Genomic DNA, 23847 nt, shown 5'->3' with positions numbered 1-23847 from the left:
TCGAAACACAAATTTCTAAAATTCAAAGAGAGTCTCGTACTTTTTGAACACCTCGTTTATATAACATAACCATTACATAAAAATAAAAAATTTTCAAGGAGATTCTACTACTGTTCTAAAATTTGAGGTTATCAATGCAAATACTTATTATAGCAAGTTCTGTAATAGATAAATATTTATTAAAAGCAGGTTATTAAAGGGTCTCTACAATAGTATTGTTAAGATATTTCTAACGGCATAAGAGAGAACGCGATATCTTCGAACGAGCAAAAATATTGTTCTCTAAATAGTAGTTGAGTTCAACAAAATTAACTACAGTAAATCAGTCAACGCTACAACAGATGCTTTCATATATAGCGCATCTGTGTAACAGTTCTGCAAGCATCTTCTCGCAGGCCCGTAGCCCACGTACGGTATTGTACGGATGATATCCGTACTAACGATTTGTTAGCCAGGAAAAAGCTAATGTTTAGAAAAATATCATCATGCTTTGAATCATTTGTTTTTGTAAATTTATAATCCTGTCTGTCTTTTGTTACTTGTGCCCATACTACTAGTTAGGTCTGGCTACGAGCCTGTCTCTTCGTCAAAGCACACATGAGTAAATTGAACAATTTACTCATGTGTACTTGTTAGAACTAGACTAAATATTTACTGTAGGAAATGAAGCATTTAAGGCTGCAATTCTATGGGACAATATGACTTTTTATGGGGCCTGGCTAAAAATGTTCATATGAGTGTGTAGAACAAAGTCATATTGATTAGAAAGTATGCTTTTACTTTGCACACGCACTTAAAAGTTCGTTCGAATTAATTCTGATAATCTGACTGGATCTTGTATTTTAGGGTATTCAAAGCATATTTTATATCGTGAAATTTCCTAAAACTCACCGATTTAGAGATACAAGTGATTGAAAAAAAAACCTAATTTTGATGAAAATTTGATATTGTCTAAATAACGGTTATTGTGTTATTTCGACCAAATATTTGACTTAAAAATTTGATCAAATATTTGACTTGACTAAATTTTGTTATCAACAAAATTGACGATTTTTGTATGATTGTGATCAAATATTATATTTAAAAACGATTGAAATTTATTATTTGGACTATTTTAAAAAGTTTTTGTCTTGCCATTTTCACCTTAGCTCAAAATTCTCGAGATATAAGCGTTAAAACAAGGGTAAAGCGCTGAAATCTCGAGAAACAACGGAATGGGTGAGGTAAATTGGAAAATTACCAGACGCCAAAAGTTCTTAGAATAGTCCAAAATATTTTATATCGTTTTAAAATCAAATATTTGAGCACAATCATGCGACTTAAACATGCGAATTTTTTTACGGTGAGGAAAGGGGAAAAGAGTCAAGGGACAAACATCCAAAATACGAGCTACTATAAGTTGCTAGTAAAATATTTGACCGAAATAACTCAATAATCGTTCGACAATATCAAATTTTCCTCAAAATTAGGTTTTGTTTTTTTTCACTTGTATCTCAGAAACGGTGAGTTTTAGAAAAAAAGTTTTCTCAAATTTAGTGATTTTTCAACAAAATTAGCTTGAGCGATTGTCTAAGCAATCATACGCGTGCGCATAGTAAAAGCACACTTTCTAATCAATATGACTTTGATCTACACACTTGTACGAACATTTTGAGCCGGGTACAATAAAAAATCATATTGTTCCATAGAATTGCAGCCTTTTGACCTTTTTACAGGTTTATTTCATACAGTACTTTGTCAAAAAGTAATCTTTCTTTTTTGCTTTTTCGTAAACTAAACGGTCAAATACATCCTATTCAGTAGACTCAAAACATAAAATTTGTTTATTTATATATACATATCTAGTTTTTTACCAAATTATTTTCTATAGCAAAAATGCGAACTAAAACTACTCAAAATGCCTTCTAAAGTATGAATTTCTATCATTTACATGTTAAATATCGAAATAAATTTCAATTTTTGTATTATATGAATACGTATGTTGACTATCAAGTAGTCATCATCAGTATGAATTAGATAATCGTAATTACTCTGTGTATCGAATACTCGTTGCTAATTTGGTGGCGGACTGCACATCGATATTTTCTTGTACCGACAATTTATACTTTTCCAAGTATCTGTCAAATTGTAATGTCGGTGACGTCAGCCAATCATCTTCCTTCAGTTGACTAGTGCTTGGCCAATGCGCATGATCCTTATGCGCATTGATATTCTAGTATTTTTTGACGTTTAAAATAATCAATTACAAAATCAAACTTAAATTAAAAATTATAAATAAATCATGAAAGTAACCATCATACTGATGATGATGACTACTTGGTAGTCGAAATACGTATTTATATAATACAAAATTGATCTATGAAATTGGGGCAAAAATCAAAATTTATTTCGAAATATCCTAGAGTTCTCATTTATTATCTTTGATAATATTTATATGTTAAATATCGACAAATTTCAAAATTCAAAACAGCTAATGGTCCTAAAATTTTTCTTTAGCTCTATGTCGTTGAAAACTTTATTTTAGGAATTTTTCGTGCAAAATTACTTTTAGTCCCTTGCCGTTAAAAATACCTTCAATTACGCATAGCCGAATTCATACGGCCGAATCCAAGGGCCGAAATTTCGAAAAATAGCAATGCACTTCTAGCAATTTTTACTAACTATGAGTTTACGATTACTTATTTGCTACATTTTATATAAAGAAAATAGTTGAGATACGTTCCCAACAAATTTTTTCTATGTTTTATTTTTTAACATCTCCTTTCCTATATTGATGGGCACCGCAAGCGCTAATAAACAAGTGGAATATGTCAGTTCCAAAAAATTATATCAAAGTGCAAAACCTGGTAATTGAATGATAAAAATAAGAAAAATTTTAATAGGCTGACATTAATCTGACCAGAAGAACCAGAGATATCTAACACAATTTTCGAACATAATTACAGTAGAATCTCGATAAGTTAAACCTCGGTAACATAAAAACCTTAGTTACTTCAAAAAATACTACGTTCCCTTCCCATCAGAGCCCAAAACCTCTATAGCTTAAAATACGCAACCTCTATAACTTAAATAAATAATTTCTGTTAGGCCCTCAGTAACTAAAAGAAATGTTTCCACAACCTCTATAACATAAAATTGTGTGAATGAGTCATTTTGAAAGAGTGTCAAAACAAATGGTTTCGATATTTATTGCTTGCACGTTTTTACTTGTTAACGTAAACAATAACATTACCTATTGTTTGCTTTATCTAAATTCTTCAAAGCTTTGCGGTGGTTAGCTTTGTGACAACGACTTACTTGCATCATAAGTTTTTTGATTGTTGTTCTGGAAACATCGCTTTACTTACTGTGTGATAAAACTGTCTTAAAATGAGTACAAAAAGAAAACTAACAACCCTCACCTACGCTGATAAATTAAAAGCTATAGAAGCAGTGAAAAATGGATTGAAAAGGAAAGAAGTTGCGGCTCAATTTGGAATACATGAGAGTACATTGTCTCTCATCATTAAAAAAGAAGCTGAAATCTTGAAGAAACAAGAATCAGGAGGAAATCTTCAATGTAAAAGACAAAAAAATGCCGAATTCCCTAATTTAGAACATCCCATCCTTCTGATGCATTCAATAACATAGACCCTTGATAACTAAAAACCTCTATAACTTAAAATATTTTTTGTTTCCCTTGTACTTTAGCTTATCGAGATTCTACTGTATAACGTTTTTCTTTTAAAACATTAATTTATGAACGTGGTTCAACGTTTTTGTCTATAAATGTCGTGCATTTCCTTCTTTAGTTGTGTAAAGTTGTTCCTTGTAAAAATGTTTACAACTTTTGTTCGCAACATATTTCTTAAAATTGTGTAACTTGCAATTCCATGTATATGCATAGAGATAATAATACCATAGAGCTGTATAATCATAGGAAACTAATAGACGTTCTTTCCTCTCGGTCTCGCAGCTAATAATAATTGCAACTACAATCAAGCACATATGTATGATTATAGCACGTTTAAGAAAGACAGCTATACGCATCTATCTTATCTGCCTCTCTCTACTGCGATTAACCGTTTGGGCGGCGTCTTTGCAGCACTATGGTTTTATCTTTATGTGTGTATATCATCACAAAATTATACTTTCCGTCAGATTATAAATCAATTAGTAAGATTGTAAATTTATATTCCGAACAAAGGACAAAAAACCAAAACAATCCGTGCAAACTCGACCCAGACAAACTAAACCCAACAAATGAGTTCATTTTTGTTAATAAGTGTTGTGTTAGCGCGAGTTGGAAGTTTCATTATATAATGTGTTTGAAAAGTATTTAGGAAAAACCAGACCGACTAAAATTTCTGTAATAGGTCCCATTTTTGAACACAAGGGCTAAAAACTTCGGAACTCAACCAACTCTTCTACAGTTGACAAATTCAACCCAACCAACTCGTAATTACAACAATACTCCGGGTCTATAAAATTTTCGGTCTAATTTTTCTGTGTCTATTTTTGCGAATACCGTTTGAAAAAAAAGCTTTTCAAACGCCTAGTAGGTTTTTGAACACATCCTAAGTTAATTTATGAACGTGTCGCATGTTGGATCCAAGGATCAGCAGATAAATGGATCCGATCTAACATAAAAATATTCAAAAGACTTGAATGCGGTTGATTTTCGTCAAGACTTATATTTAAAGAGCTAATAACCGAAATTAATGAAAATCCAATGCATTCGACGTTTTACAACATTTGTGCAATCATGACTTACAAAAAGCGTTTCTTATTGTTAGTAAAGCTTTTAGAAGAAGCTTAAGAAACTGAATATAGTCACGAACGTAGAGGCTTAGCGATCCTAGTTATTGAATCTAAAACTGCCTTTGTTTTGGACTTTAATGAGGTAAAAGATTCTTTCAAAAGAAAAGAGAGACAAAAGCACAGCGTGTGGAACTGTAGATTAGAGAGGAGAAAATTCCGGATCCGAATGGTCAAGGAAATGTTAATTTATTGTCAGTTGTCTTTCCTGATTATATGTTTCTTATGTTAATTTTATGTCACGCAAATTAAAATTTTTAGCATATAGATAAAAGTGAAATTTACAAAATTTAAAAAAAAACCCGAACAATTTTTGGGGTACGGAACCCTAAATTCGCACGTGATACGTATCTAAGAACACTGTCCATTAAATTACCTTTTTCCTTAGAGCCTTCTCCAAACTGAACCAGTTTTGAGGATCATCGCCTATTTTTAAGTTCTAAACTCGCACTTGAAACATAGAGAAGAACATCAAAAACAAAGAAAATCAAAATCGGTTCATCTGGTTAGACGTTACGATGCCACAGAAGACACACATAGCGGTCTTACTTATAGCACTCCTTTTTTTTGGTTCGGGGGTTAATTAAAAGGATTTTATTTTCTCCTTTAAATGTCACCCAGTGTTTTTCTGAGTTTTCCTAACAGTATATCTCAAACGCTGGAGAGAGGGGGCGCCATTATCAAGTTCCCTCCCTGCTTAAAAAAATGTAGATCTGGGTCTGCCGTTTATAATCTGACGGAAAGTATTATCGTACAGTGGCATATACATTTTATTCTGTATGCGGAGGATGTGTGGCATTCATACGAAATTTGGGTAATGTGTGCCCAATAAAACATTTTACACATTACCAACTAAGACTAACGGCCAATATTATTGAGGCAACATCGACATTGAAAAAATATATTGATCGCCGAATAAAAACCTACTTGCTTATATTATTAATACAGTAAAAGATGTTACAGAAATCGGCAAATAAAGGAAAATGAAAGAAACCGCTAACATTTTTTAAAACCTCATAGAATGTGTTTCTCAGGTGTCGAATATCATTAGCAAGGCATGAGTCAGTGGTGCAAATGTTTCTGTTTGTTAATAAACAATAAATTTTAAATTCAATGAAACGATCAAGTAGTTATTGAAATATATACCACGATACTCGAAATAAAATTGTATATTAAGAAATTCTATTTAAAAAATACAATTAAAAAACATACAACAGACTTACATGTCGCTAAATATCGATATTTCGATTGCAATGCAATCATCGTCATTAGCAAAATTTATTTATATGACACATTACAAAGATTTTACACAAAATTAAAAATAAATAAGCAAAACATTACCAACGATTACAATAACGATTTACAAAAATTAAAATTATCACAAATTTGAAGAAAAATATTTCTCAATTCCACCAAACTTTTTGTAAACATTTCACAACAAATTATTTGGTGGGTTTGAAAAATTATTTTATCGACCTCAATTTATATCTAACATTCGGTAATGTTAGTGGGATGGGTGTGTCCAAGTTCGCCTTAACTGACGAGAATTGTTTTATGGCTTGACCTTTAACAGTTGTCCATTTTATCAATTCAGAGTCAGGTATAGAATACTACAGTAAATAAGCCGGAAAATACCATCAAATGTGGAAAAGTGGTGGAACAGCTCCGATTTCAAAAATTTTTTGTGTACGTGTTCCTTAGACCTCTAGGAACATTCAGCCGCACTAACCTTGGCATTGGAAAAAAAACTGAGAAAGTTAGGGTAGTTTTCCCATCCCCAAATAGTAACAGTGAAAACAAATCAATATTTCACCTCAAAAATCGTCTTCCGAGGGTTTTCGAGGTCACTAATCATGAATTCAAGGTTTAAAAACAACTGAAAATGGTTGCAACCCCATTAAAACTACCCCTAGAAGTGTCAATATTTAAAAAATTTTGAAAATTTTCAATTTGACCTCAGAAATTGTCTTTCTGCGGTTTTTGAAGTCGTTGATAATGAATTTGAGGGTAAGAAGCAACTGAATGTAGTTCCAAGCCACCCCTAAAAACCACCCCTAGAAGAAACAGAGATAAAATTTTAAATTTTTAATCGAATATCGTCTTTCGGGGGGTTTTTGGCATCGCTGATCACGAATTCAAGGTCAAAAAGTAACTTGGATGGTTGCAACCCTATTAAAACTACCCCTAGAAGTGTAGATGATTAAAAAATTTGGAAAACTTTGAATTTTATTTTAGAAATTGTCTTTCTGTGGTTTTTGAAGTCGTTGATAATGAATCTGATGGCAAGACATCTGGGGGTAGTTTTTTTGGGGTTGCAACCCTCTTCAGCTACTTTTTGACCTTGGATTCGTAATCAGCGCCCCCAAAATTACCCGAAATTCGATATTCGAGGAGAGAATTCAAATTTAAAATTTTATCTCTGTCACTTCTAGGGGAGGTTTTAATAAGGATGCTGTGACATTCAGTTACTTTTTGACCTCAAATTCATGATCAGCGACTCTTAAAACCGCAGAGAGGCAATTTCTGTAGTGAAATTCAGTATTTTCAAAATTTATTTATCATTGACATTTCTAGGGGTAGTTTTAATGGGGTTGCAACCATCCAAGTTACTTTTTGACCTTGGATTCGCGATCAGCGGCCCCAAAAACCCCCCGAAAGACGATATTCCAGGAACAATTTTAAATTTTTTCTCTGTCACTTCTAGGGGTGGCCTTTAGGGGTGGCTTGGGACTACATTCAGTTGCTTCTTGCCCTCAAATTCATTATCAATGACTTCTAAAACCAGAGAGAGACAATTTCTGAGGTGAAATTCAGAATTTTCAATTTTTTTTTTATCATTGTCACTTCTAGGGGTAGTTTTAAGGGGGTTGAAACAATCTTCAATTGATTTTTGACCTTAAATTTGTGAACACCGAACCTAAAAGCTCCACGAGACACGATTTCTGAGGCAAAATTTTGAATTTAATAAAGTTTTTGTCTCTATCACTATAAGGGTAATTTTAATGGGGTTGAAACCATATTCAGTTGCTTTTTAATCTTGAATTCATGATCAACGACCTCAAAAACCCTCGGAAGACGATTTTTGAGTTGAAATATTGATTTGTTTTCACTGCTACTATTTAGAGAGTTTTGGGGATGGGAAAACTACCCTAACTTTCTCAGTTTTTTTTCCAATGCCAAGGTTAGTGCGGCTGAATAATCCTAGAGGTCTAAGGAATACGTTCACAAAAAATTTTTGAAATCGGAGCTGTTCCACCACTTTTCCACATTTTCCGGCTTATTTATTGCACTAGAACCTTTATCCCAGTGCAGAGTCTTATTGCCTACCTTATGAATTAAAATACTTTTGTAAGCATCTAAACTATTGTGACAACTAACAGATTTAATCAATTTGGCAGGTAGAATTTTGTGTTCTGTATTTAGAACATGGTCTGCAATACAAGATTTCTCGATTTAATGATTCTTTGGCATCGCTTATATGTTCTTTTTCGTGGATTGACATATGTCGCTTGGTCTGCCCCAAATAAATTTTAGGACAATTCGAGTAAGAAATTTAGTAGATACCCGATTCTTGTGCGTCCGAAATTGAATCCTTGGCTTGACCCAAGGTGTGTTGTAATTTCTGGGATGTAAAACCAACTGAAATTCCAGATTTGTTCAATATTCTATTGATGGTTAAATATAACTCTAGCCCACTTATTCTTTTCGAAAACTTTCTCAAAGGAGATTGTATCCCTACTTCTTTTACGTCATTGGCATTTTCGGAGGGTAGAATCTACAACATCGGTTGAGTAACCATTAAAAACGGCAAAGTTTTGAATGTATTTTAATTACTCAAGATAAGAAGATCTAGAAAGTGGAATATTTATAAATCTATTTATTAAAGAATGAAAAACTGCAAATTTTTTGCTTTTGTGACAATAAGAATCTGATGTGATGTATCTATCAGTATGAGCCGGTTTTCTATAAATATCAAAATCGAATTTGTTTTTATGATGGGAAATTAATAGGTCTGAAAATGGTAAAGTACCATTCGACTCAAATTCGGTTGTGAAACTTATCTTTTCGTGTTCGCCGTTCATGTGTAAAGTTTAAAATTAGTAAGGGCAGCTTGTATGACGTAGATGTAAAGGGTTTGTCAAATAATCGAAAACTATTATACACTTATAACGTATACGTAATTCAAGTTGTCTATTAATTAATTTTGTAAGCCAACTTTAACATTGGTCTTTTCATTGAATTAACACTTTATTGAACACTAACAAATAGAAACATTTGCACCACTAACTCATGCCTTACTTAGGTTTTTTTTTATTAATTAAAATTGCCTTCAGCAAATTTGCTATACAGCCAACTTACTTAGGTTAACACCAAGAAAGTTTTCAGGGGTTTTTAATTTCTTCACGGGCAAATGTTTAATTTATTATATCATGTATATATGAAATATAGGTGTTTATAAAATACATTTCCGGTTGTCCGTTTGAATTTTCGTTCATTCGTCTGTCCGTCCAACAACGCAGTAACTCAAAAACGAAAAAAGATATCAAGCTCAATTTTGATAGCGTGCTCAGGACGTAATTAGTGAGGTTGAGTTCGTATATCCCTATCCCTATATATTATAAATGTGAAAGTAAGCATGTTTGTTTGTTTGTTACGCTTTCACGCTAAAACTAGCGAATGGTTTTTAATGAAACTGTGCAGCAATATGGCTGATATATCAGAATAACACATGAGCTATAATTTATAAAGTTAAATGAAAAAAATAAAATAAAATTTAATCTGACATTTACTATTTTAAATTTTTACAGAATTCTGTTATATATGATGATCACAGATGGGGCAGATCTATAATCATCATTTTGAACCATAAATTAAAATATTCTGTAAAAATTTAAAATAGTAAATTTCAAACCGTTCATGGCCAACTTTTCTGATATATTCAATGAATTATGACTATTTTGCATTTAACAAAATTGAAAACTGTGCACATCAAGAGAGGTGAAGGCTATAATGCGGTGTTTTTTACTTTTAAGCCCAGTGAAACGGGCGGGTTTCGGGCTAGTATATTATAAATGTCAAAGTATGCATGTATGTTTGTTTGTTTGTTACGCTTTCACGCTTAAACTAGCGAATGGTTTTTAATGAAACTGTACAGCAATATAGCTGATATATCAGAATAACACATGAACTATAATTTATAAAGATATATTAAAAAAAATTAACTTTTACATTTACCACTTTTTAAATTTTTACAGAAATCTGTAATGTATGGTTCAAAATTATGATTATAAATGGATCAGATTTATGATCATCATTTTGAACCATAAATTAAAGAATTCTGTAAAAATTTAAAATAGTAAATGTCAAACCATTCATGGCCAACTTTTCTGATATATTCAATGAATTATGACTATTTTGCATTTAACAAAATTGAAAACTGTGCACATCAAGAGAGGTGAAGGCTATAATGCGGTGTTTTTTACTTTTAAGCCCAGTGAAGCGGGAGGGTATCAATCTAGTGAACAAAGATATTACCTACTATTATTTTATCTATGCTAGTGAACAATGTAGTTAAGACGACCCTGCATCTAATTCTCAAAAAAGATCTTTATCGTAGTTATAACCTACATACGTTACGTTATAAAGAAGATTCTTCTGTTGAGAGGTAACATAACAAGATTCGTAATTATTGAAGTGAGGTTATATTTATAGATATCACAATATTTTGCAAATGTCGGAATCATTAAACGCAAAAGACATTAAATAGGTTTCATTTATATTATTTATAATAACGATATTGATTAAATTTATAAACAGCGAATGACAAACAATCATATTTATACAGGGTGTATACCATAAAATATTTTGCATTTAAGCTAAAATATAGGGTGTCTAGTTTTGATCTTATCCACTATTTTTAGTCCAAGCAAAATACGTCAGTCTTTATCCGGCATGCTTAATTTTCGGATGGACCAATTTTTTAGGTTCCCGTTTAGAATATGCTCCTCCTTTTGTGGGAAGCTGTTGAGTAAGTTTTAAAATACAAATAAAAATTTTATGCATATTAAAAATCTGATTTTTATACCATGTATATGAAATTTACCAAGGTATACTAAGTTTAGTCCCAAGTTTGTAACGCTTAAAAATATTGATGCTAAACAAAATTTTGGTATAGGCGTTCATAAAATCACCTAATTTGTCCATTTCCAGACAAACAGAGTTGTCTGTCTGTCTGCCTGCCTGTCGTCTGTCTGTCGTCCGCCTGTCTGTTTGTCCATCTGTCATCACGATTACTCAAAAACAAAAAGAGATATCAAGCTGAAATTTTTATAGCGAGCTCAGGACATCAAAGTGAGGTCGTGTTCGTAAATGAGCAACATAGATTAATTGGGTCTTGGATTCGTAAACCGTTAGAAATAGAAAAAAAGCTGATACGTAAAAACTGTTCCTTATCAAAAAATAAACAACTTTGTTTGAAACATTTTTTCGTAAATATGAGGGCGCAAATTGTATAGTATGTATTATATGGGTATATCAGTTATATGTGTTGACATGTATGTATATGTGATATGACAGTGTAATCAACACAGTCTATAATGGTATTTCAACAATTAACTCAGTCAATTGTTGGGTTTCACTTGTTTTTATAGAGTTTTTTAGTGATAAAATACGTCAAAATTTTTATTCGAAAACTGGAGAGTTTAGAGAAAAATGTTTAAGAATATTTTTTCTTAATTTTGACCCTAATGATATGATAAAAATTTTTCCGAAACGATTCGGTAAATATTACTTATTTGTTAAAAAAAAATAGTTTAAGCAATATCATACCGGGTCACCCACCGGCAACCTGTCTTAAACGGAGTCCTGTAAAAATTTTCCATGCGAAAATAAAGCATGCTCAATGAAGAATTTTACCGGAACTATTATTTACATTGGAAAATTTAGCACTAGTAGTAACAAGCAGAACTGCATCACTTAAGTCATATTATCCCCTTATTATATATTTTTTCTTAGATCCTTTTGTTGAATTGAAATTTTTCACTTTTCCAGTTTTTGAAAAAAAACACATATCTATAAAAAATAGGTAGAAAGGCATCTATAAAGGCTCGTCTTTAACCTGAACTCAATCATAAGTATATGAAAAATCGTTCCAGAAAAATACTTCGTACAGTAGGTTTGAACTCGAGCAATACGGTTACTAAATACTCCAGGTTAGTTGACTATCCCGGTTAAGTTTTAATTCCTGTTGGGCCACCCAATATATATTGAGATACTGGAATTAAAAGACAAATACAAAATTGGGAATTGAATTTATGTAAAAAATTTTTCTAAAATTGAATACTAGATTTTAAAACTCAACTTTGGATCTCTGACTAACAGTTCTTGTAGATAGCAGCTCTTGGCCTCTTATTGCACAGTGGATCCTCCCCCATGTAAAAATGGGACAATGGGATAATAAATAAAATGCTTATTTTGATAATTTTGAGAGTGCAATAGCTCCCCTTCCTGTTTATAATTCCTAGCTACGCCAACGATGGTTTTTTGAGAATTTTTGTAAATGATCAATATGGGCGTAGAGGGCAAAATCGCGAAATGAACTCCTAGAAAAGCTTCTAGACTGCGCTAATGATGGCTATATCTGCCGAAGCACAGATTTTCTAAATCTGTAGTAAAATTTCAAGAAAATTACGTTCGCCATTGTTCATTCAGAATTCCGAAAGGACTTTTATAATCTGTATATATGAAATACACCAAGGTATACTAAGTTTAGTCCCAAGTTTGTAACGCTTAAAAATATTGATGCTACGAACCCAATTTTGTTTTAGGTGTTCATAAAATCATCTAAGTAGTTCATTTCCGTTTGCCTGTCGATACTTACGATAACTCAAAAACGTAATTAGAATCAAGCTCAAATTATTATAGCGTGCTCAGTACGTAAAAAGTGAGTTTGAATTCGTAAATGAGCATTAATACATAACAATTTGCTAGGGCTTTATTTAACATTCGCGTTCGTGAATATTGGAAATAAAAATTAGCATTCTCATTCGAATTCGCATCACTGGTATATATAACATGTACTAGCGTGATACCCGCCCGCCTCACTGGGCTTAAAAGTAAAAATCACCGCTGAATAGCCTCCAACTCTCTTGATCTCACTTATCCTCCTTCTATAACACTCGCAGAGATTGTTTTACAAAGGATTAAAATACATGCACAGTATATCAGAAAAGATGGCCATGAATTGTTTGACATTTACTATTATAAATTTTTACAGAAATCTTTAATTGATGGTTTAAAATTATGATCATAGATGGTGCAGTAAAATGTCAGCTTAAATGTCTTTTTTTAAATTAAAAAATATATATCTTTATAAATTATAGCTTATGTGTTATTCTGATGTATGAGCTATATTGCCGTACAGTTTCATTCAAATCCGTTAGGTAGGTAATCCGTAATCCGTAATTTTTGCGTGAAAGCGTAACAAACAAACAAATAAACAAACATCCTTACTTTCACATTTATAATATATAGGGATATCACCAAATATATGTTAGAGAAAAAAGTATGGCACCTTTTTTACATTTACCCGGTGCAGATTTTGTGACGCAGAGGAGTATACACTCAAGACTTTAATGACCATTACAAAAAAATTATACAGAAATCGTATTTCGGGGAAAAAGCAACAAAATTCACTTAGAAAGTTGTGTAAGTAGCTGAGAATTTTACCACGAGTAACATATATCTGCACTTTCCTTTCTGTAATTTTAAATTAAAAAAATTAGCGAAAATTTGGATTTCTAAATGTTAGAACGACAAAAAATTGCAAAAAATTTTACTATCGATTTGTTTATTTTTGTCCTATAATATAGCATTGGTAGTAGAAAGGTTTAGTTGTAGAATTAGTGCGTGGGTAAGAGTGAATGACGATATTTTTTTTAACAAAATGATAGAAAAGGCGCGACGGGAAGCGTTTATTGTTTATTTAGTTGTTAAAATACTTCGAGCATAAAGTAATGCCTCTTTATAATGTTTTTCCAAATAGTATCTCTGTTATTGTAGGAAATAAAGTATTTAGCCAAGGAATAGACTCGTCAGTAGATTTAAAAGGGGGCGGTGAAAAATATTTGCCTGAGTAAACTTAACATATACATGCAAATTTGTGCTTTTTCGATTTACCCCTATAGGGTGGGACATAAGTTCCCTACTTCCAGAGCCCACATCACTTTTTATATTTAAACTTTTGTTCTATCTCTAATTGCTTACGAGATGGATACTTTTTCATTTGATTGAATAGGCAATAAAATTCTATTTAAAAGTTTGCATATCTCGGTCAATTTGGAAGCAACTTTTTTTATTTAATGCATAATTTTTTTGTAATTTATAAAAACGTGATTAAAACCCCCAACTATCCCTAAAAATGGAGGTTAGGTACGCTCCTGAATGGTCGAATTTTTTTTTACGAAGTTTTTACGACCTATTACAACGACATATTAACAACTTTGGAAAATTTCAAATATGCGTTAATTTTTTCTTTTTTACCATGATATTTAATTTAATTTTGTTGTACTAATTGGGTTTTGAACAAAGGAAGACCACTTTCGACTTAAAATTGTCCAAAGAATAAGCTTTTAAGCTGTTTATCGAGCCACGGGACTCCCGGTATATTATTTATTACATAATCAAAAAATATCAATACTCGTGCATTAAGTTAAATAAACCGTTTATTGCTGAGTTTACATATTTTTACGTTTAATTATTATAAATATAATTTAGTTTTGAATTTTTCTTTAAGACTGCTGCACTCAAAAAAAATTCTTAATATCAACCGATATGAGGTTATCTCAACATCATCGCGAAATCAAATATGGCAACTACCGTAGGCGGTTGAAGTTGATAGAAACGCATGAGAAATACAACATAGTTTTAAAAAATCTTTTTTTGATTGGTTCTACCACTTACATATATTATTAAAAAATACTTATGTGATTGCCACAACTACATGATCAGGTAAAAGAATAAAAGGTTTATACCTGCTAATAGGTTTATTTAAAAAAAATAGAATTAGATTTCTTCAAGTAGGAGTTGAACCAGCGACATATGAATTACTGTTGATCTTGTGTAGTTATTTACGTACAAAAATATAATATATATTATAAAAATGATCAATAAGTTTATTTCAAACTTTCTGTAAGTTGGTAACGACAATCCTTATGTCGTTAACTCAACCCCACATTGGCTAGACATAACAGGTATGTGTTCGTAGTAACCAAATCCTATATTTAAAGCAAACCTAAAGATATGTTCTTTTAATTCATCGGTTCGCTTTATTTACACGATTATATATTCCAACTAAGTAAAATTTTATTTCCATCAATAAAATGCATGACTTTAAACTAAAATCAATCTCTTTCATAGGAGTAATGTTTTTGCTTATTTAACTTCAGTGATTTTGTATCAATGAATTCATATTTTTAATTCAATCTCAATCTGTTGTAAATACAAATATTTAGCTGCACTTGTTCCAATCGTTAGACAATTGTTTGAAAGTAGTTTTACTTTATTTCAATATGAAACGGCCAATTTCGGAATGAAGTTGTCATTATTTTAATTTTATTCAGTGTGTGAATCGAATGAATCGATTATATCGAAATAATCCGTTCCATTCAATAGATTACTTTCGATTGACAGCAAAGCTCATTGATTTAATCGCGTTTGTGAAATAGTACGTAGATATCTTTTAATTTGACATAATACAGAGAAAGTGAAAATAAACAATTGTTTAAATACCCTACATAGACAGTGTTGAATATCAGTACTTGTATTATTTGTATAAGTAGGACTAATTTAAAACAAAATGACTCATATAGGATAAAATAGCCATTTTTTCTCGAAAATTTTTATAGAATTTTTATTTCTTTTTTGATATCTACATACTTTGAAACGAATTTTCAAACTAAAAATTTTTCACCGTAAATGGATCCTCCTAATATTATACCATATATATATGAAATATATCAGAGTATATTAAGTTTAGTCCCAAGTTTGTAATACTTAAAAATATCGAGGCAACGAAAAAAATTTTGGTATAGGTGTTCATAAAATCACCTAATTAGTACATTTTCGGTTGTCCGTCCGTCCGTCCGTCTGTGAACATGATAACTCAAAAACGAAAAAAGATATCAAGCTGAAATTTTTACAGAGCACTCAGCCGTAAATGAGGGTCGTGGATCCGTAGGATCCATCTTGTAAATCGTTAGAGATAGAACAAAAGTTTAAATGTAAAAAAAGGTCCTTATCTAAAATTGATTGCAATTTTATACATTATAAAATTCCTCTCAGAGTGCTCTTTCAGAATGTACAATTGCTCCACTTAAGTAATTAATAGTTAATTAATTATTCATAAATAAAAAATTTTAATTTCAAATTATCTTTATTTACATTCGTTACTAATAAAAAAAAATTATATATCATAAATTGCTCTTAAAATGCTCTTTCAGAATATACAATTGCTCCATTAAAATAATTAATAGTTAATTATACTTATTTTACCGAGGCCAACCTTGGGAACTTCAAAGTGTGTTTTCGAGCCTAATAGTACACTTTAATTAGTAATAGTACAAATAAATACCTCAAGTATCCCTATCCCTATATATTATAAATGTGAAAGTAAGCATGTTTGTTTGTTTGTTTGTTACGCTTTCACACTAAAACTATCGAATGGTTTTTAATGCAACTGAACAGCAATATAGCTGATATATCAGAATAACACATGAGATATAAATTATAAAGATATAGATATTAAAAAGAAAATTAATCTGACATTTACTTTTTTCAATTTTTGCGGAAATCTTTATGGTTCAAAATGATGATCACAGATGGAGCAGAGTTATGATCATCATTTTGAACCATAAATTAAAGATTTCTGTAAAAATTTACAAATACGCATGGCTACCTTTTCTGATATACTCAATGAATTATGAATTATGACACCATTTACAAAAAAGCTGCGTAAGACGATCCCTTTAAGTGTTATGGAACGTTGATAAGTGATATCAAAAGAGGTGGACGCTATAAAGCGGTGGTTGTTACTTTTAAGCCCAGTGAAGCGGGCGGGTACCAATCTAGTAGTTAATAGTTAATTGCCGATTGTCTCCATTTACATTTACATATTTTAACTGTTAATATTTTTTTAAATTGAAGATGGCGTTAGTGGACTATATGATAGTTGTATAATTGGTCCGCTCAAAATAATGTTTTTTTGTGGATTTATTCAAAGACAAAAAAAAAACCTAAACAAAAAGGAAAGTTTTGGCATCTAGGTTAAGACCCTACTAATGTATACATAAAAAAACCATTTTTGGCCAATATCTCGGAAACCATCAACTTTAAGAAAAAAATTTCAAACAAAAATTGTCGGAAATTTGTTTTATTAGGAAAAATGTAAAATAAAAATTGTGATGTTATCAGCCATTTTCCCGAAAATCTAGCTACAGTCTCGTCAAGCGCGCGAAGTTTAATTAAAAATTTTTTTAAATCATCAAAATTTTTTAAATTTATTCCGGTAATAACGTACAAGCGTGGATGCACCCTTCCCCTTACCATAACAAATAGTAACATTATAATTTGAACCCCTCCTCCCCCTAAATTTGTTACGCAATTTTAGTACACCTCCTTATGTCAAAAAATAAAAATTATAAAACACTTAAAATTATTTTAATAGTCACTAAAAAATCACAATAAAAATTACAACTTTTTAGACTTTTTCAGGCAATTTTTTTAATTTTTCTCTCCGTAAGAACCATCCTTGTACTTCAAGGAATATTATAAAAAAAGAATTAGCGAAATCTGTTCAGCTGCTCTCGAGATTTGCGCTTAGCAACACATTCAGTGATTCATTTTTATATTATAGATTAGGTTCAAAATCTTAACTGTTCAACTTATTAGATGAATCAATTTTTAATTTTTTGGCATGGAAAAAAATTTTTTTTGCCGCTCCAGCTAATAGCAATTATACGGAAGCCTGATTGGCTCACTGTCAATTTATATGAAAGTGGCGCTACACTATCTTATTTTTTAAATGTGTGATACCCACAAGTATAAAACCAGTTCTTAAAAAGTCACTAGTTCACTTTCAACAAGTGCACTTGTGACTTGTGACATTATGGTGGACTCTTTGAAGGTGTCGCGCCATAATAATTAAGCGCCATAATAAACACTTAATAATACTTTTAAAGGTTAGAAATTAGAAATGTGCAGGTGCAAAAGAAAAACATCAACAACTAAAGCATTATATTTTTTAAATAATACTAAAACAAATTTTTAATCAACTACATAAGACAAATTATAGACATTATCATGTAATTATTAAATCCGGACATATAATTATTAATAATTCCAGACACTTTCGGTAGTGTCTAATTAAAAGATAGCCATCACCGATTGACATCTTCAAAGAGGTTCGTTTCCATAATGCCACAAGTCACAACTGCACTTGTTGAAAGTGAACTAGTGACTTTTTTTAAAGTTGGTTTTATACTTGTGGGTAGTACACATTTAAAAAATAAGCCAGTGTAGCGTCACTTTCTCATAAATTGACAGTGAGCCATCCAGGCTTCCGTACAATAAGCCCGTACGGTAAATACAGTTTTGTTTTGAAATAAATACAACAATTAAATAATTAAAGTTATTGGTCTGGTCTCCAAAGTTCATATCCATCATGAATTTTTTAAATTGTGAAGGGAATATAATTTAATATTTTAATCAAATTACAGAAAAAAATTGACGTGTGTTAAAGATATATATATTTTCCGTCTTTCCGTGGTAACACTTAAAGGTTTTCACATGAGTGCCTCGTACATATCATAATATTAAGAGAGGGTAAGATACACCAACGAAAAAAAATCTGGTACTCACATGACCTATATTGATAACTACAGAGTGTCATGTATGTCAGATGATATACTTAGGGAAAGTTTTTACACCCTGTGTATATGAAATATTATTATCAAATTGTACTTATTTTTGTACCAAGTTTGTAACGCTTAGAAATCTTAATGATACAAACAAAATTTTGGTATAAGTGTTCCTAAAATTATCTAATTAGTTCATTTCCGGATGTCTGTTCACCTGTCGATACGGGTATAACTCAAAAACGAAAAGAGTTATAGAGCTGAAATTTTTATGGCGTAATCAAGACAAGAAATGTGAGATTGAGTTCGTAAATGAGCAACATAGGTCAATTGAGTATGGGGTCCGTTGGACCCATCTTGTAAACCCTTAGAGATATGACAAAAGTTTAAATGTACTACTTTTGTTTGAAACTTTTTTCATAAACAACTTTGTTTACCCGTGAGGGCCTTAATTAGGCAAGAAATAAATCTCCAAAATAGTACGATAGAAGATTGAAAATTCGTAGGAAGCTTTAAATAGTGAGTTTATTTATTTTAATTTCATACCAAACATCGAATAGTAGGGATGTCGGATAGTGATGATAGACAGAAGGTCAACTTTTTGAAGGTCTAACTTATAAAAAAAACAATGACTGATATTCGACACTGTCTATACAGGATATTTCAACAATTAAGTCAGTCAATAGTTTTTCTTCGGCCGTAATTTGTTATTGTTGTCGAAAAATTTTCGATATATTAAGAAAAAACTTTTTTCTTCTTTACTAAATCTTTTATAAGACTTAGGAGCCTTCGACAAATTTTCATATTTCTATCTTTTATGGTTTTGCAGAAAATGGACACAAAAATTTTGTCCTAATTTGCATCCTCACTAGAAAACGATGATATTTACGAAAAAATGTTTCGACGAACAAAAGTTGTTTATTTTTTATAAGGAACATTTTTTACACATAAACTTGTCTTCTATGTCTAATGGTTTACAAGATGGGTCCTACGGACCCAAGAACCAATTGGCTAACTTGCTCATTTACGATATCGAACTCAATTTTTATGTCCTGAAAATCTGTTTTAGTTTTTGAGTTATCGTGCGGACAAACTGATAGACAAACAAATATGGGCTTACTAGACAAACATTTTGCATCAATATTTCTAGGCGTTACAAACTTAGGACTAAAATTTAAATACTATATTTACAGGTTATAAAAAATTTTTTTTTGGCGATCTTTTTTAAATGATACTAGCTGTTAAACCCGCTTCGCTGGGTTGTTTTTGCACATTTAAATATCAAAATTGTTACATGAAAGACTTTTTTTTTAATTCTCTCTGTGTGTACGGAACAGTAAGATTTTTTTGGCCGATCCCAATATTATGTCTACACTCTCTGTGTGTACGGAAAAGTAAGGGAAAGATCGATAGAAACCCATGGAACATTCCAGAATATTCGAGAAAGTTCTAGAAAATTCGATAGAAATCCATAGAACATTCCAGAATGTTCGAGAAAATTCTAGAAAATTCGACAGAAACCCATGGAACATTCCAGATTGTTCGAGAAAGTTTGATAAAATTCAATAAAAATCCATACAACATTCGAGAATATTCGAGAAAGTTCTAGAAAATTCGATAGAAATCCATAGAACATTCCAGAATGTTCGAGAAAATTCGATAGAAATCCATGGAACATTCCAGAATTTTCGAGAAAAATCGAAAGACATTTGCGCCAGTAGCGCCATCTAGTGAAAATTGTACTATTGACAGTGGCGCCATCTATTGAAAATTATTAGAACTATTTTAATCTATTTTCTATGAATTCCTAGATCATTTTTAATTCCACCCCCACCAAACTCCCTTATTCACAATGCACCCCCACCAAACTCCCTTATTCACAATGGGAGCCTAAGGGCTACCCAATGACATAATCCCCTACCGAAGGTCAATGGTTAGTTTTAGGGAAAATCGGGGACATACAAACAAACACTCTCTTTTTATATATATAGATTTTTAACTTTGGTATTCTTGCATATTCATCAAGTCTTGTATTATTTGAATTTTTAATTCGATGAATGTGGAATAAGATTACTATATCGGAGTAAAAAAAAATTAATATGCATAGAAAATAATTACAGAAAGTTTAATTATACAGTGTGTGTAAGTAATGACCTTGTAAACACATTTTTTTTTCCTTCAAACAAATAAAATCAACAACTGTTATTCAATTATTTTCCAAATACATGCAATTAACTGGAATATATGTACATGGTATTACTTTCCTTTTACTAGCTGGTGGTTCAATAGCGATTTGTTTACATACGTTAAGGGGGTAATCTACTTTATATGTATAAAAAAAATCTACAAAAACTTTTTTGTCATCGATATATAAAATTTTCACGTTTTATCAGCATATAATTATTAATTGAATTTATATTAGGTTTTTGGTAGTACATACTATATTATAATAAACAATTAAAATAATAAAAAATAATTTTATTATTAGTGTATGACTACAAGTTTTTTTATTTGATCTCAAAATTTTTCGAACTTGCGTTCGTTTTCAAGTAAAAATGGATACATCCCTAAAATTAAAAACAAATTAGTAGAAAAGAAAATAGAAAAAATAGTTTTGAAGCATGGTTATAGTATAAATGATACAAACAAAGAAAACAATTGGGACTCTCTACCGTACACAAGTTTTGGATCGAAAATTGGGACTTTTTTCAAAAAATATAATTAGAACATTATATTTTCAAATAATTTAACGTTATTAAAATTATTAGTAAATATAATAAACAAAAAACTTTGGATAAAGAAACATCAGGTTGTTACCAAATTAATTGTGCAGAATGTCCCGTTACGTATGTGGGGCAATCAGGCCGCGCATTCAAAGAAAGAATAGAGAAATATAGTGCATCTATTCGACTAAAAAACATTGGTGCAACAGCTTTTTCAGTCCATTGCATTTTAAATGCCCATAAATTTAATGATAAATTCAAAATTTTACACACATGCGAGAAAGGGAAGCTTATGAACGTTTTAGAAGGGTAAGAAATTTGGAAAAATTCAAAAACAACGTGTAACGATAAAAAGGATGTGTTACGAGCTCATATTTTGAGTCTAAATTTCAAATAATTTTCTTTAAACTTTCATTTCAGTTTCCAAGGTAATCACACTAACGTCAAAAAATTTTATAAAACCATGGTTTTGTTATATTTATTGTAAAAAAATTTTGTATAAATTAGATTGAATCTCTTGAGAATGAAGGCAAATTCGAAAAATTTTGAGATCAAATAAAAAAACTTGTAGTCATACACTACTAATAAAATTATTTTTTATTATTTTAATGTTTATTATTATATAGTATGTACTACCAAAAACCTAATATAAATTCAATTATTAAATATTATTTTCCTGTTTTTCTATCACAATATATTCCTTATTCCTGTATCAAATTCCATGATTTAACTCTCATTTTCAAGCTTGTCGTGCTGGCTAATGACGAAAAATAGACTCACGGTCTAAAAATGTACCGCTTGTCTTAAATTTTAAATTTAAATCTCAAATTCAACATAATAAATAAATCCAAGAGTGACAAAATTAAGTGTAATTTTGAATAGGGGATCATGTTTCGCATAAAACAGTTTTTATAAATGTTCTCTTAATACTGAATGCAGCAACTAACAAAATAAAGAGTATAAAAACAGCAGCAATAGTGGCGAAAAATAAATTTTACTTAAATTAGTTATTAGGAGAACATGTTTTGAAATATCTGTTGTTACTTCTTAATGATGTCTTCAGTCTTAGGAAAAGGTCTTTAAGAACTGTTATATTCGAAACATGTTTGCCTAATACACTTATTATTTAAATTTATTATATTTTTTCGTTAAACTTATTTGTTTAGATTGGTTTTTCCTAAGTGGAAGCTAGTAAGCTGGCTTGAAAATGAGGAGTAAATCAGGGAAAAAGGAAAATAAGAAGGTATGGACAGAAAAAAACATGCTGAAGAAATAATTTATAAGGATTGTTTATTAGAAGGATATATTTCAAATTGAACTACTTATTGAAAATTTTCTTCTAATACTATTATTTAAGCAACGGGCACGGGTTAGCTACTATCATCCTCATTTACAAAATCTATCAAAATACTTAATTTTAAAATTTCGATTGCTAAAAAGATAATTATTAAAAGATGATAATATTCTTTCTCATGTCTTAGTGAGTTTGAAAAATTAATTTTTATCTTGTAAACTACGGGTTAAACTTTTATTTTACTAGATATTTTCTTTATTTAATTTTTCTATCAGATTTATATAATTTAAATAAACTCATTTTATGAAAAGATAAAAAGTTTTTAACCGAAATTGAAAATCTCAAACTCGCGCTTTCAACATTAACAACATATGTGTAAAGCACAATTTACACATATATTATTTTATATATATTTTCTATAAATTGTGTGTGAAATTTAGGAAAATCTATTGAGTTTAATAAAAAAAGTTTCAAACAAATGATTTTTCAAAGCCGACTGTTAAAATTTTTTTCCCAAAATCTTAAAAATAGATTTATTGTATTTGACAAAAACTTTACTTTTGTGTATTGTCTATATTTACAGAAAGCATGGATGCAATAAAATAACATAAATGATATACAAGTTGCCTAAAAAATAAAAAAATAAAAACATACCTTCTCTCCAATTAGGATCACATTCTACTTCAATGCAATAACGATGATCCGTTAAAGCCTGTTGTGAACCGCTCGATCCAAACGAATTAGTTAAAGGCTCCACAATGATAAATTCTCTTCAAAATTTCTATATTTTTCAAACAAAATTAACCCCCTCACAGTCTTTTGAATTTTAGTTGAGCATTAAAAAATAGTTGTCCTTAAGCTAATAAAGTACCCTGCGATATTACGGAAAATTATTTACGATTTGATTGTCAATAATAAATAACAGTTATTTATGAAAACAAACTGAAAATTTATATTCAACTGACAAAATTCAAATGCATTTCAAATTTTCATTCAAATTATTTATATAGTGTTACGAATTCTCCCGAACATTCACGATCTCATTGAATACCGAAAAAGAAGGGGGTTTATGTTTTTTTTTTCTAACAATAATAAATATTTGTTATCTATTTATTTATGTAAC

General features: G+C 30.6%; 1 protein-coding gene across 1 annotated transcript in view; it reads right to left on the bottom strand.

Moving 5' to 3' along the window:
- Nucleotides 1–23540, bottom strand: part of LOC123302418 — a 68762-nt gene extending 45222 nt beyond the window's left edge. The window contains exon 1 of the mRNA XM_044885347.1: nucleotides 23379–23540. The gene's annotated coding sequence lies outside the window, so the exon portion shown is untranslated. The remainder of the gene's footprint in view (nucleotides 1–23378) is intronic.
- Between the last annotated feature and the right edge of the window lie 307 nt (nucleotides 23541–23847).

This window comes from Chrysoperla carnea, chromosome X, assembly GCF_905475395.1.
Source record: "Chrysoperla carnea chromosome X, inChrCarn1.1, whole genome shotgun sequence".
In the NCBI taxonomy this organism is placed as follows: domain Eukaryota; kingdom Metazoa; phylum Arthropoda; class Insecta; order Neuroptera; family Chrysopidae; genus Chrysoperla; species Chrysoperla carnea.
Note: the sequence above shows the minus strand (reverse complement) of the source record. Positions and strands in the feature narration are given on the sequence as shown.